General features: G+C 41.0%; 1 protein-coding gene and 1 pseudogene across 1 annotated transcript in view; one reads left to right on the forward strand and one right to left on the reverse strand.

The window, feature by feature from the left end:
• Positions 1 to 724: 724 nt before the first annotated feature.
• Positions 725 to 16,121, forward strand: part of MGA (MAX dimerization protein MGA) — a 172,258-nt gene continuing 156,861 nt past the window's right edge. Inside the window, exon 1 of the mRNA XM_059372573.1 lies at positions 725 to 794. The gene's annotated coding sequence lies outside the window, so the exon portion shown is untranslated. The remainder of the gene's footprint in view (positions 795 to 16,121) is intronic.
• LOC131999350 (small ribosomal subunit protein uS12-like) lies at positions 6,879 to 7,517 on the reverse strand (annotated as a pseudogene).

Below are 16,121 nucleotides of genomic sequence, written 5' to 3' on the forward strand. Positions count from 1 at the left end.
TCTTTTATACTAAGAGAAAGTCCCAAGTATTATTTCCACTTCCTAGTGGGGTTTGTAGGTAAGTTGTATTTAAATTAGCATTATTTTCCAGTAACTATGAAAGGCTGATAGTTCCATTGTAGACAAACACTCTTGCTTTTTTTTTCTTTCCAGTATCCACAAAGGCACTCAACAGGCACTTCCTAAATGCATGCTCCATGAAGAAAGGTTAAGCAGTTTCCCCAAGACCACACAGATGAACAAGTGGGAAAAGGGGCACTGAAAGTGCCTGTTATATGGAGTCACACTCCCATAATTACTCAAACTCCCAGCCCAAGAACCTGGCTTTCAAGGGGACATGAAAGGAACACCCGGAGGTAAGAGCCAGGAAATCGGGAGAGGTGCTTTTCCCGGCATGCTCTGCAGCACACTGAGGGGCGCCAGACGTATCCCGGCGTGCATCGGGGAGCGCCCAAGGGCGATGGTTCCCGGCTCCTGGAGAGGCACGCGAAGTTAAACCGGTAGGTGTGAGCTTACTTAGTTTTGAGACCCAGCTTTCTCGTTTCCCCTTTATGAATGTAACCCCAAAGCGGCAAAAAAAAGTAGGTTTTCTAACTACCCTCCCTTTCCGCGTGCGGACGACTTTCGGCGCCGCTTCGAGCACGGTGCCAGGTGATTAGCGGTTAGGGGCGGGCCTGAGGTGAACACGTGACCAAACCTGGCAGCCAATGACTAGCCGGGTGGTCCGGCAGCGCGAGGATTCCGGGACCCGTGAGCTGAGCGGCGCGTGGGCCCGTTCCGGTCGGCCTTGGCAGGTACGCGCAGGCGCTTTGATTGCCACGCGCCCCGTTAGTCCTCACGCGCCCGGTGGCGTGTACTTGGCGCGAGGTGTTAAGAGTCTGTTTGGGTGTTTTTGTTGGGGGGGGGTTAGAGAGGGGGCCGTGGCGTCACGTGGACGCCACAGCCAATCGCGGGCTGAGGCGCACCCACAGCTTTCCCCGGCGCCCCGGGGTGCGACGTGTTCAATGAGGTTCGGCTCAGCCCTCACGGTCTGAGCTCTTTTTCGAAGCGCCTGTGCGGCCTGTAAAATCTGGCCACGGGTTTTCGTGGCGTCCTGCTCCGCTGTGAGCACGGACGACAAGTTCTCGGCAAAATGGCTGCTGGAAAGAGTCGCCTAGCAGGGGGAGCGCTGGGGCCGCGTGAAGGTCACATGACGAGGTTGGCAGCGCGTGCTGCTGGCGCGGGGAAGGGGGAGCGGGGTAGGGGAGAGGCGTGGTCAGTCACGTGCCGTCGACTGCGCTGATCCGTGGTTTTCTCCTGTGTCCTTGCGGCAGCGTGATCTGTCTGCTTTTGCTCCTCCCACCTCGAAGCGTGGCAGTCGTCGGCGAGAGGCTGTGTTTGTTGGTGTGGTGGAGTGAGCTGTGGTCTGGGAATTAGAAGACCTGGGGTCTAGGCCTTTGGCTATTTTTGTAATGAGCAAGTCCTTTTGCCGCTCTTGGCCTCTGTATTCTTATTTGTGTTAGTTAGGTGTAAGATTTTTTTTAAGGCCTCCTTGTGTTATGTGACCTCTCACTAATCCCAGTGTCATGCAGATAACAAAAGAGTAAGGAACAAAATGAGACAAGCCTGTCTCCCCACAGAAAAAAAAAACCCACACTGTATCCCTCCGCCCCCATCATTACAGTGATGTGGAAAACCTGGAGATAATTTCTTAGAATAATCTGGGCCTATCAGTCTATATTTATTGATCGCATTTATATTCTGCCTTTGCACTCTCGTTTGAAAACTATTGTGGAGAGGACTATAGTCTCCATGTGTTTCCTGAATAGAAAGCAAGAAATAAGTAGTTTTGTCTATTAACTGTGGATCTGGGGGAACAAGTCGTTAGAGGAGATTTGCTGATGCTCTATAAGGCTGTGACTAGAAGGACCTAGAAGTTGTCCTCTCCACTGGGTGGCCAGTATTGATATAACTTTTTGAGGCTTCCTTGCCGCTGACCTTTGATGTTTTTCATGGGTTCCTGCTGCCAGCTCTAGCCATTCATTTTGTCAAGGGTTAGGGCTTCAGTGAAATGAAGCAGGCATTGATTATGTATTCTTCATATCATGTGTGTGCTACCCTTTGATGTATCTTAAAGGGCCTTTGAATTTTGTGAGAGCACAACCTGGAGAGCATTTTTTGAGTAAGCATTGTAACAGTAGTTACTTTTGAACAATTATGTTAAAATCTTTCTAGCTTAATATTTTATGTCTTAATTCGTTTAGTTTTGTTAACAGATCTGTGAGGTAAGTACAATTATTTCCATTTTACCAAAGAGGAAAATACAGAGAAATTAAGTAACTTTAACTTGCATTAGCTCATGTGGCTGATAATTTTACATGATTCCAACCATAATGCCTTTTGAAAATTTGACAGAATGATTCCAAAATTTATTTGGAAGAATGAATCTGTAAAGTAAGAAAAGTTCTGAAAGAGTAAAGTGTGTATGTATGTATGTGTGTGTGTGCAACTTCTACTACTGAGTATATAAGTAAAGCTGTAATAAAACAATGAGTAGTAATTTTGGATTAGACAGAGCATTGGTACAGAATAATAAATTTAGAAATATGTAAAGCTAATAAGTATTATAAAGTTTTTTTTTTAAAGATTTTATTTATTTATTTGTCAGAGAGAGAGAGGGAGAGAGAGAGAGAGCGCGCGCACAGGCAGAGTGGCAGGCAAGAGTCAGAGGGAGAAGCAGGCTCCCTGTGGAGCAAGGAGCCTGATGTGGTACTCGATCCCAGGGCACTGGGATCATGACCTGAGCCAAAGGCAGCTGCTTAACCAACTGAGCCACCCAGGCATCCCTATAAAGGTGGTTTTTCACACTAGTTGAGAGAGAATTTCAAAGTTATGGTGGAACAATTGGCTAACCATTTGAAAAGTAATAATAAAATGGAATCCTACCTTAAAATGTAGGTAAAATAAAGTCCAAGTGAATTAAATAAATAGTTAAATATAAGATATGAGGGGCACCTGGGTGGCTCAGTGGTTTGGGCTGCTGCCTTTGGCTCGGGTCATGATCTCAGGGTCCTGGGATCGAGCCCCGCATCGGGCTCCCTGCGCCGCAGGAAGCCTGCTTCCCTCTCTCTCTCTCTCTGTCTGCCTCTCTGCCTACTTGTGATCTCTGTCTATCAAATAAATAAATAAAATCTTTAAAAAAAAATAAATATAAGATATGAGGTCAGCAGGCACCTGGCTGCTTCATTTGGTAGAGTATGCCACTCTTGAGCTCAGGGTTGTAAATTTAAGCCCCATTTTGGGCATAGAGGTTATTTAAAAATACAATCTTAAAAAAAATGTGAAGGCAGAAAATGACCAGTTTAAAAAAATGGGTACACATTTTTTCAGTCTTGAAATGGGATGAGCTGTTCAAAGCATGACTGTAAAAGCAGAATCCATAAAGGCAGATATTGTTTGAATTACTGCATAAAACAACCTGTAATTGGCAAAAACATCATAAAGTTGAAAGAGATTAATTCGGTTAGTACTTAACATATTTACTGAGTGCTTACTATGTGCTAGGCAATTTTTCAGGTGTAGGGCATCCAGTGATGAGCAATGCCAGGAAGATTGTGGGGGAGGGGAAGTTGCACCACGTGTTGTACTTAAAAGTTTAATGACTTTAATATCTAGTAGATGGGCTAAAGATATGTGAATAGGTAGATAACATACACAGAGAAAGAAAAATAACCAGTAAGGATACAGATTATTTTTCATTTATGAATAACACCCCCCACCCCCCGCAAGTCTGGCACTTTTGACTTTTGTATATACATAATAAAGTATTAATACTGTAATGGCATAGGAGTGAGGAAATTGGCTCACTAATACACTGCTGTTCGTGGATATTTACTTGTGAACATCCTATTTGAAGGACATTTTGGTTATATGTATTGAAAGCATTCAAAACCTATATGCCCCTTGACTCAGCAGCTTTTCTTGGTTAAGGCACTAATTCGTAAGTTTGGAAATATGTTTATTAAACTGTTATTTTTGTAGTATTTTTTAGTAATAGCTAAAACTTGGAAAAACTTAAATGTTAAGTAATAAGGGGTTGGTTAAATAAATATGATACTTTTATAGAGGATAATACCTTGTAGCTAGTAGGTATAATATAGATTTCTACTAATTATTTGGAAATCATATTATATTTTGTCAAGTAAAATGTGTAGGAAGATTGCATTTTTGTAGGACTGTACATATATGTCTAAACATTTACATAAAAGTCTACATTTACTTCAAATGTAAACTAATGGTGATTTTATTTGAGTGGCAGGGTTTTTGGATGAATTTAATTAAAAAACAAACATTATTATTTTTAAAGATTTTATTTATTTATTTGACAGAGAGAGAGACAGATAGCAAGAGAGGGAATACAAGCAGGGAGTGTGGGAGAGGGAGAAGCAGGCTTCCTGCTGAGCAGGGATATTGGGTCCATTCCAGGATCCTGGGATCCTGACCTCAGTCAAAGGCAGACTCTTAAAAGACTGAGCACCCAGGTGACCGCCCTTTTTTTTTTTTTTTTTTTTAAGATTTTTATTTATTTGACAGAGAGATAGAACACAAGCAGGGGAAGCAGCAGGCAGAGGGAGGGGTAGGTTCGTGGCCTAGCAGGGAGCCTGATGTGGGATTTGATCCCAGGACCTTGGGATCATGACCTGAGCTGAAGGCAGATGTCCAACTGACTGAGCCACCTACATGACCCTAATGTCCTTTTTCTCTTCCAGGATCCCATCCAGGATACCACAATACTTCTTTTTGTTTTTTTACATGTACTAATGCTGAGTGGCTTAGTTGTTAGGTGTCTGCCTTGAGCTCAGGTCATGATCCCAGGGTCCTGGGATCAAGCCCTGCATCAGGCTCCCTGCTTAGTTGAGGGGACTGCTTCTCTCTCTCCCTCTACCTGCTATTCTGCCTTCTTGTAGACTCTCTCTTTCTCTGTCAAATAAATAAATAAGTAAATAAATCTTTAAATGTATGAATGCTTTATTTTTATTTTTTTGAAGTTAAAAAAAAAAATTCCAGTTAGTTGGGGTGCCTGGCTGGCTCATTTGGCAAAACATGCAGCTTTTGATCTTGGGGTTGTGAGTTTGAGCCCCACAGTGGTTGTAGAGATTACTTAAAAATAAAATGTTAGGGCGTTGGGGTGGCTCGGTGGGTTAAAGCCTCTGCCTTTGGCTCGGGTCATGATCCCAGGGTCCTGGGATCGAGCCCTGCATCGGGCTCTCTGCTTAGTGGGGAGCCTGCTTCCTCCTCTCTGTCTTTTTGCCTGCCTCTCTGACTACTTGTGATCTCTGTCAGATAGATAAATGAAATCTTAAAAAAAATTAAAAAATAAATAAAATCTTTTTTTTTTTTTTTAAAGATTTTATTTATTTATTTGACAGAGAGAAATCACAAGTAGATGGAGAGGCAGGCAGAGAGAGAGAGAGAGAGGGAAGCAGGCTCCCTGCTGAGCAGAGAGCCCGATGCGGGACTCGATCCCAGGACCCTGAGATCATGACCTGAGCCGAAGGCAGCGGCTTAACCCACTGAGCCACCCAGGCGCCCCAAAAAATAAATAAAATCTTTAAAAACCATTTAGTTAATATACAGTGTAATATTAGTTTCAGTTGTACAATATAATGATTTAGTACTTTGATATATCACCTGAAGCTCATCACAACAAGCTCATTTTTTAAATTAATTTTTTAAATTAACATATATTAGCCCCAGGGGTACAGGTCTGTGAATTGCCAGGTTTACACACTTCACAGCATTCACCATAGCACATAATTTCCCCTATGTCCATAACCTAACCACCCTTCCTGTCTTTTTTTTTTTTTTAAAACAAGTACACTCCTTAATCCCCATAACTTATCCCCATCCTCCCACCTCCCTCCCTCCTGGTATCCATCAGCTTGTTCTCTGTAGTTGGGAGTTTGTTTCTTGGCTTGCCTGCCCTGCCCCCTTTTCCCCCCCTTTGCTAATTTTTTCCCCCTTAATATTTATTTAAGTAATTTCTATATCCAGGGTGGGGCTCAGACTCATTCCCGAGATCAAGAGTTGCATGCTCCACAGACTGAGCCAGCCAGACACCCCTCATTTGTTGTTTCTTAAATTCTTTTTTTTTTTTTTAAGATTTTATTTATTTATTTGGCAGACAGAGACCACAAGTAGACAGAGAGGCAGGCAGAGAGAGAGGAGGAAACAGGCTCCCCGCTGAGCAGACAGCCCCTTACAGGGCTGGATCCCAGGACCCTGAGATCATGACCTGAGCCGAAGGCAGCGGCTTAACCCACTGAGCCACCTGAGTGCCCCTGTTGTTTCTTAAATTCTACATATGAGTGAAATCATACAGTATTTGCCTTTCTCTGGCTTATTCCACTTAACATTTTACTCTCTAGCTGTATCCATGTTGTTGCAAATGGCAAGATTTCATTCTTCTTTTATGACTAATATTCCATGGTGTGTGTGTATAACACATCTTCTTTATCCATTTATCAGTTGATGGATTCTTGGGCTGTTTCCATAATTTGACTATTGTAGATAATGCTTCTATACTAATGCCCTATTAAAGGGTGAAATTTCACCCTTTAATAGGGGAAGAAAAGGAAGTGAGGTAGGGAAAAGTGATAACAAACAAGGGATGTGTTATCAAGATGGCTATAGCTTCATTGCAAACAAAGCTGGTTGCTTCATCTTCCAAGGCATCTCCAGAGAGTTCATATGAAGCTATTGCCTTTCAGAACTGTCTGTTACACAGCCAGAATACTTTTGGTAATTATGTCCCTTTGGGATCTTCTTAGTTATAATAGTTTCTCAGATTCTTTCTTGGCATATGAACATTTAATATATCAGGTTTTCACCTTCAAAACTTATGATCTTGGTCTTTCTTTCTTGTCTTTGTGTAAGGCCAAAAGAGAGATGTTGGTTACTTTGATAACCTCAAAGTGAACTCCAGGAATGTCACTGATAGCATGATCTTTACAACCAAATCCAGCAATTAGAACCTCATCACATTCCTGAGTAAAATCCAGACAACCATCATTGGGTACAAAAACTGATTTTTTTGCTATTCTTTTTTTTTTTTTTTAAGATTTTATTTATTTATTTGACAGAGAGAAATCACAAGTAGGCAGAGCAGAAGGCAGAGAGAGAGGGGGAAGCAGACTTTCTTCTGAGTAGAGAGCCTGATGTGGGGCTTGATCCCAGGACCCTGAGATCATGATCTGAGCCAAAGGCAGAGGCTTAACCCATTGAGCCATCCAGGTGCCCCCTTTTTTTGCAATTCTTGATCAGCCGAACCCTGACACACTTCCTGATGGCAAAATTGGCTGTTTGGCTTCAACCCCCACTTTTCCCAGCACAATTCCCTTTGCATGGGAAATACCTCCAGAAGTGTTGGTCTTCAGGTCTGTGCCCAAATGTGCTTTCTTGTGCTGTTTAACATGTCACTTCTGATCTCTGTGGCTACAGAACTTCCTTGCAGTATGAAGACTGCAGCGCTTGCTCATCCTGCCAGTGCCACGCACCTGACAAGAGAGCTCAGACTTTACTTTTGATAACCTTGCAAATTTTGAGGAGTACTGGTCAGTATTTTGTAACATGTCCCTCAGTTGGGATTTAATATTTTTCTCATTAGTAGACTGGGATTAGAGTATATACTATCAACATGACTTGTTGCTCTTGGTGTTGATCTTCGTCACCTGCCTGTGAATTTGTTGTATAAATGTTTGCTTTTTTATGGTTTTCTTTTTCTTTACTTTTTTTGGTAAAAAGACTATTTATTTATTTATTTAACAGAGAGAGAGAGAGAGAGAGATATCACAAGTAGGCAGAGAGGCAGGCAGAGAGAGAGGGGTTGGCAGGCTCCCCAGTGAGCAGAGAGCCCGGTGCAGGTCTTGATCCCAGGACCCTGAGTTCATGACCTGAGCCGAAGGCAGAGGCTTAACCCAGTGAGCCACGCAGGTGCCCCTTTATTTTTTCTTCACTTTTAAAAAAAAAAAAAGGACACCTGGGTGGCTCAGTGGGTTAAGCGGCTGCCTTTGGTTCAGGTCATGATCCCAGCGTCCTGGGATTGAGTCCCACATTGGGCTCCTTGCTTGGCAGGGAGCCTGCTTCTCCCTCTGCCTCTGCCTGCCACTCTGTCTGCCTGTGTTCTTGCTCTTTCTCTCTCTCTCTGACAAATAAATAAACACACACACACACACACACAAACACACGCAAACCCCAAATAAAACCAAGGATGCCTGGGTGGCTCAGTTGGTTAAGTGTCTGCCTTTGTCTGTGGTCGTGGTCGCAGTTGTAGGATCGAGTCCCATGTTGGGCTTCTTGCTCAGTGGGGAGCCTGCTTCTCCATCTGTCTGCTGCTCGCCCGCTCCCCTGCTTGTGGTCTCTCTCTGATAAATAAATAAGTAAAATCTTAAACCCCAAAACTTGAGTTACTTGCAATATAAAAAATATTTGTTATAACTTTCTTGGCATGTCAGTCCATCTTTATCAATAGCATTTATGATCAGCAGTACACTGAAAATTCTGATTATATAGAAAGAGGATAATGGAAGTTATAGTCAAAAACTACTGGCCAAGTTGCTGACAGGGCTAATTATAGGCAAGGAATTAAAGGCATTAATATAGTATAGCTTGTTTTAATAGTCTAGCTATTTAGCTATTTAGTCTAGCTAGTTTAGCTCTGTTCTAGGAAGAAAACCCTGGTAATCATGAGTTAGATATAAATCCAAAAGTAGGGAAGCAAATTCAGTTATGCACAACAGGATAAAAATATAAATAAGATAGATTAGACCAATTAGGCAAATTTGTTCATTCAACTAGAAATAATTGATGAACCGTATTGGATGCCAGGTAGGAACCAGGGCTCAGGATTGAGCAGTGAATAAGACAAAGTCCCTGTTCTCATGGAATTTACCCTCTAGTAAATAAACAATAAACTAATAAGTAATATGATTTCAGATATTACTTAAGTGATGTGAAGAAAGTAGTATGAGAGGATAGTGAGTGGTGTGGTAGGTTTGGTGGTTCTTTTAGATAGGTTGTCAGGTAAGGTTTCTCTGAGGTAACTCTTGAGCATAAAGAGACCTGAATGATAAAAGAGTGTGCCAGGCCAACGTGGTGCATTTCAAGTGGGGGAGAGAGAGTACTAATGCAAAGACTCTGGGGAGAGAATCAGTTTGCAATTTTCAAGGAAGTGAAAAAGGCTAGGGTCCTGTTGTTTGGAGATTGCTGGGTAATAATTGGATGTGTTAGGAAATGATACTGGGTAGTTGATGATCTCAGATGGTATAGAGTCTCGTAGACTAGAAAGGCTTTGGATTGCATTCTAAGTGTGATGGGATTCATTGGATAGTTTTATGAAGAAAAAATGATACAGTCACATTTAAGTTTTATTTATGTATTTATTTTATTTTACTTTTTTAAAAGATTTTATTTATTTATTTTACAGAGAGAGAGAGATCACAAGTAGGCAGAGAGGCAGGCAGAGAGAGAAGGGGAAGCAGGCAGGCAGAGAGAGAAGGGGAAGCAGGCTCCCCACTGAGCAGAGAGTCTGACGCGGGGCTCGATCCCAGGACCCCGAGATCATGACCCGAGCTGAAGGCAGTGGCTTAACCCACTGAGCCACCCAGGCGCCCCTATTTATGTATTTATTTTAAAGATTTTATTTATTTGAGAGAGAAAGAGAACATGAGCCGGGGGGAGGGAGTGGAGCAGAGGGAGAGGGAGAAGCAGACTCACCATTGAGCAAGGAGCCTGATGCAGGACTCGATTCCAAGACCCTGAGATCACGATCCGAGCTGAAGGCAGCGGCTTAACCCACTGAGCCATCCCTTAGGCATCCCTAAGTTTTTTTTTTTTTTTAATTTGTTTTTTAAATTTATCTTTTAAAAAGATCACTTTGAGTGCTGTAGAGACAAGAGGGGCCGTAGGAGACCATTTAGGAAGTCACTGGAATTGAAGGCAGAAGTATGGTGGCTTGGATCAGGGAGGCAGTGATGGAGGCAGTGAGAAGCGATCCGATTCAAGGTATATTTTGAAGGTAGAACCAATAGAGTTTGCTGATAGCTTAGTTGGAGGCGAGGGAAAGAAGGAATTAAAGATGATAACAAGGATTTTAGCTAGAGTAACTGGTGCCACATACAGAGATGCAAACTGGAAGGAGCTAGATAGGGATTTAAACTGAAGAGTTTATTTTTATTTATTTTTAAAAGATTTTATTTTTATTTATTTATTTGAGAGAGGGAGAGGATGAGAGAGAGAGAAAGAGAAAATGAGAGAGGAAAGGTCAGAGGGAGAAGCAGGCTCCCCGCTGAGCAAGGAGCCTGGTGTGGGACCCGGTCCTGCAACTCCAGGACCATCACCTGAGCTGAAGGCAGTTGTTTAACATCGGTGCCCCTTTTATTTATTTTTAAAGACTTATTTTTAGAGAGAGAGAGTGGGAGGGGAGGGGCAGAGGCAGAGAATCTCAAGCAGACTGCCCACTGAGCGTGCAGGGGAGGAGGGCACTTGGGGGAGAGGAAGAAAGAGCATCTTTCTTTCTGTCTTTTTTTTTTTTTAAAGATTCCATTTTATTTATCAGAGAGAGAGAGGGGGAGAGAGCAAGCACAGGCAGACAGAATGGCAGGCAGAGGCAGAGGGAGAAGCAGGCTCCCCGCCGAGCAAGGAGCCCGATGTGGGACTCGATCCCAGGACGCTGGGATCATGACCTGAGCCGAAGGCAGCTGCCCAACCAACTGAGCCACCCAGGCGTCCCTCTTTCTTTCTTTTTTAAGAGAGAGCATATTAAGCAGGCTTGATCTCAGTGTCCCTGAGATCCTGACCTGAGCCAAAATCAAGAGTCAGATGCTTAACCTACTGAGCCACCCACCCCAGGTGCCCCTAAAATGAAGAGTTTTATTGGTTAATGTTGGGTTTGAGATACCACTAGATATATAGGAATAACCATTGAGTTAGCAGTTGACTGTTTAAGTCTGGAGCTCAGAAAAAGTCAAAACTGTGCCTATAAGACACATTTGGGATATCATCCGTATGTTGTGTTTTAAAACCATGGGTCTGGTAAGATGAGGAAGTAAAGAGGGCCAACGACTGAGCCCTGAGACTCAGTTGAAAGCATGGACAGAGGAATGGTTTACACTTAGATTTCTTTTGTATCTGCATCAGCACAGTATTTAGAGCTGTGTCTATATGGCATAATATGAAATCATGCCTTTGAGATGATTTTAATATGGCCTAGGCTCTTGCTTTTATGTGAACGGATTCTTCGGGTTTTTGTTACTGTTTGCTTCAGGATTTCTACTTTGTGTCCATTACCTGGGGGCATAAATTCCAACTTTCATAGCTTTCATACCAGACCCATTGTTGTCTAACTCTACCCTACCTCTTTATCCTCTATTTCTCATGCCCAGTGTGCTCTGCTTGTGAACAGCTGTGCGTTTGCCAGGATTATTCTTTCTCCCCCTCTTCTTGCTCTTTGCCTCAAACTCCTCCTCAAGTCTTCAATGTCCAGCTTAGATTTGGTATTTAATTTCCCCAAATTTCCACAGGTAGAAGTTGACTCCTCACTGCATGGTACTTCCTCAGCTCTTTTGGTAGTACTTTAGTTTATAGCAGAATACAAAGTCACTTGATATTTTGACTGGTTTTCTTTTTCATTTGTTTGTCCAGTGCTTAGCATGTGGTAGATGTTCAATCATAATACTTTGAAAAAGTTTAGAAGTTTGGTTTTGGCAGAGTAAATAATTATACCTAGATCTTATACAATCATATGGACTGGTAGTTGAGATTTTTAGGATCTTAATAGTGAATTTTTGGTTTTTAATGATATTCATTGTGATAGAATTTAGCTAATACAAAGTTTAATGAAATGATGCAGTTAGGGGTCTTAGTTTAGAGATATCTTAGGAATGTTTTAATCTTTAGGCCTGAATAATGCTTATTTCATTGGAGGCAAGCTATTATAATAGATTTTTCCTTCACTTGCCTACTTTTCCACCCACCTTCTCAGTAGTCAGGAATTCTATTTTAACATTAGATGTGTACTTTGAGCTCTTTGCTGGAGAAGAAACCTAATGTAATAAATCCAGTAGAATCAGCAGTACTCACCCCAGGAATGTCCTTTAAACTGTTGGGTAGAAGGAGGCTTAATGGTGTGAATTGTAGGTGTGAGGGTTTCAGTATGTGAGCTCAAACTAGGATTAATTATTTTGTCATTCAATTGTAAGTATGTATCGAGCACCTACTATATATGGGCACTCTATGAGGTGCTGTGGGGGACACACAAAAGAAATAAAAGACATGGTTCCCTGCACATGAATTCCCGACAGTTTAGTGGAAGAACTGAAACAGAACATTAAAAGGAATTTAATCTTAAGAAGCAGTGTATCATGAAGTGCAGAGTACTGTGGTATAAATCAAGGACTTTGCATTTCTTTAAACACATAATTATATTCTCAGGGTTACATGTAGTCTTATCTTGCATCAGTTTTCAACATTTTGACTTGATTTTCAAGCTGTGCATTTTCTTCTATCTTTTAACATTTTTGCTTTCATTGAGATACTGATTTGGGGTGCCTGGGTGGCTCACTGGATTAAGCCTCTGCCTTTGGTTCAGGTCATGATCTCAGGGTCCTGCGATCGAGCCCCGCATCGGGCTCTCTGCTCAGCAAGGAGCCTGCTTCCCTCTCTCTCTCTCTGCCTGCTGCTCTGCCTACTTGTGATCTCTGTCAAAAAAAAAAAAAAAAAAAAAAAAAAAAAAAGATTAATTTGGCTATTTGTTCAATGTGATGAAAGCCCTATGTAGGAACGAGAGTGCCCTGCCAGAACTTGAATTCAAATATTTTATTCTTTTATGTCTGTAAAGCAAATATGTAATTTGAAAATGCAGAATGTCATTTATCCTTTGCAAGTATGACAGAGGTATGCTTTCATAGTTTTACTATGTGTGGGTTTTCCTAGACATTCTACCTAGGGGTGGGGAAGAAGAGTACAGAACATGAAAAACAAATGTGTGCATATGAATAGGAGTTTAAAAATACTGAGTTTTGCATTTGGGTTATTAAAGCAGCTTTATAATTCAGATTTGAAGATTTGAAAACATGGGTAAGCACAAAGAAGGAGGTAACAATTTTTTTTTTTAAGATTTTAAGTAATTTCTATACACATCATGGAGCTTGAAGTCACAATCAAGAGTTACATGTTTGAATGAGCCATCCAGGTACCCCAGGAGATAAAAATTTTTAATATGTTATGTTAACCGTATTGATATGCTTCTAGGGCTTTTTTAAAATTTAAATTTTAGTTTTATTTATTTTTTAAGACCTTGTTTTTTAGTGGGAGGTTTTGTTCTTTTAGTCCATGAATAGCTCAGATACCTTTAAAAGCAAGTGGATAATTGTCTTTACATGAAGTTTATCTGAATTACTTTCTACACAGTTCTTCAGTGGCTTCTCATAGTAAATGGAATCAAGTTGAGACAAGTTCAGGTTCCTTAGCTTAGCTCATAAAGCCCATTACCTTATGGTCTCATCATTTGCCATGTGTCTCCCTCATAGAGATCTTTGATGTAGCCATACTAAATGGACTACTTTCAGGCCTCTAGACAAGGGGTTGGCAGACTTTTTCTGTAAAGGGGAAGCTAGTAAATATTTTAAGTTTTGTAGGCTTTATTTCTGTCATAACTATTCAACTCTGCTGTGGTAGCATGAAAGCAGCTGTAGACATTATGTAAACAAATGATTATGGCTGTGTTCCAGGGAAACTATTCATGGACACTGAAATTGGAATTCCATATAATTCTTGAATGTCATAAAATTTTATTTTAATTTTTTTTTTTTTAGAAGTTTAAGCAATCTCTACATCTGATGTGGGGCTCGAACCCAAGACCCCGAGATCAAGGGTCACATGCTCTTTCAGCTGAGCCAAGCAGGCACCCCTATTTTAACTTTTTTTCAGCTTTATATTTTAACTTTTTTTTTTCCCACATTAAAAATGTGAAAACCACTCTTAATTTGTGGGCTTTACAAAAACCTGTGGCAGAATATGGATTATGGGGTTATTGTGTGCTGACCCCTGCTCTAAACTACCATATTTGCTTTGCCTCTGTCGTATTCAGTACCCCCCACCTCCCATTTCCTTTTCTAGTATGACTGTCTTGTTCAAAACTACCTTAGATGGCATCGTCTTAGGGAAGTCAGAATTTGTTTTAGATCTTTTTTTTCTATTGTTTGGAAGTATTCTGTCCAAACCTCTATCAATGTGCTTATATAGCCGTATTTTTTTAAATTGGAGTAAAATAATGTGTAAAGCATATCATTGTAACCATTTTTAAGAAAAGATTTATTTTAGGGGAAGAGAAATGAGTGCACAAGTCGGAGGGGCAGAGGGAGAGGGAGAGAGAATCTCAAGCAAACTCTGCAATCAGTGGGGAGCAGGTCAAGGGGCTCAATCTCACCACTCTGAGATTACAACCTGAGCCAAAACTAGAGTTGGACACTTAACTGTGCCCCCAGGAACTCCCACTGTAACCATTTTTAAGAGTACTGATCTTTGACACTAAATACATTCACAGAATTGTGCAACTGGTTACCACCATCCATCTCTAGAATTTTCATCTTTCCAAGCTGAAACACTGTACTCAGAAAATACTAGCTTACTATTCTCTCACTCCAGTTCCTGGCAACTACATTTTACTTTCTGTCTACGAATTTGACTACTCTAAGTACCTCACACAGTGGAGTCATGCAAAATACTTGTCCTTTTGGAACTGGCTTATTTCATTTAGCCTATATCTTCAAGGTTCATCCATATTGTAGCATGTGTTAGAATTTCTTTTTTAATGCTGAATAATACAACATTGTATGTATATATCACATTTTTTGGTTTATTTTGTTATCTGTTGATGAGTACTTTGATTGCTTCCACCTTTTGTTTATTGTGAGTAATGCTGCTGTGGATGTGGATATACAGATATCTCTGAGTTTCTGCTTTCAAGTCTTTTGAGTATATATCTAGAAGTAGACTTGCTGGATCACATGGTGATTCTGTAGTTTTTTGAGGAACTACAGTGGTTGCATCTTTATAATGCTGAATTTTTTAATACTTTTTGAGGATAATTTTAGATTTATAGAGAAGTTGCAAAGACTATATATAGAGTTTCTGTATATGCCTCATCCAATTTCTCCTCATGTTAACATCTTATATTACTATGGCACTTTTGTCCAAACTAAGATACCAATGTTGGTACATCATTGTTAGTAATTTCTGGACTTTATTTGGATTTCATTAGTTTTTCCACTAATGTCCTTATTCTGTTCCAGGATCTAATTGAGGATACTACATTACATTTAATGTAAATATTTTTTATTGTACTTTACATAGAATAGGGTACATAACAAAAGGAGATTTTTTTTGAGTGAATTAATCATCTTTTAATTTTTTTCCATTTTTGTGGGATGTTTATTAATATTCCTTTAGATTTGGTTAGCTGACTTATTTTCCCTTATATCCTTTCTTCTCTCTTCCTCTGCCATCTGTTTCCAAGGTCCATTACAGTTTTTTTCAGTTTTTTTGAGGAAAAGTAACCATGGTATATGTGGCAAAAACCACTAACTACTCATATTTGCCTTCTCTTTCTTTGGGCATGTAGTCAGAATCCCCCAGTCTCTATTGTAGTTTGGTTAGATGCATGAATTATTTTCTCTAGTGGAAGTGGGCCTGACCTCCTTCATGTGTTCCAGTTTTATCAGCCTCCCCTGGCTATCTGGGCCGCAATATCCGGGACAGCCTCGGAAGCCTTGTATATACCAAAAGATTCAGCTCCAAAAATTCCTGGGGAATTGGGAAATTGTTAGAATAGAGGTTCACTGTCTTCTGTAATAAGCCATTATTTACCCCTTTAGTCACTGTTCATGGATAACTTTGATAAAAACAAAAACGAATTAAAGATACTGGTAAAGTGGGGCACCTGGGTGGCTCAGTAGGTTAAAGCCTCTGCCTTCAGCTCAGGTCACGATCCCAGGGTCCTGGGATCGAGCCCTGCATTGGGCTCTCTGCTCAGCAGGGAGCCTGCTTCCTCCTCTCTCTCTCTGCTTGCCTCTCTACCTACTTGT

This window comes from Mustela nigripes, chromosome 13, assembly GCF_022355385.1.
Source record: "Mustela nigripes isolate SB6536 chromosome 13, MUSNIG.SB6536, whole genome shotgun sequence".
NCBI classification, from domain to species: domain Eukaryota; kingdom Metazoa; phylum Chordata; class Mammalia; order Carnivora; family Mustelidae; genus Mustela; species Mustela nigripes.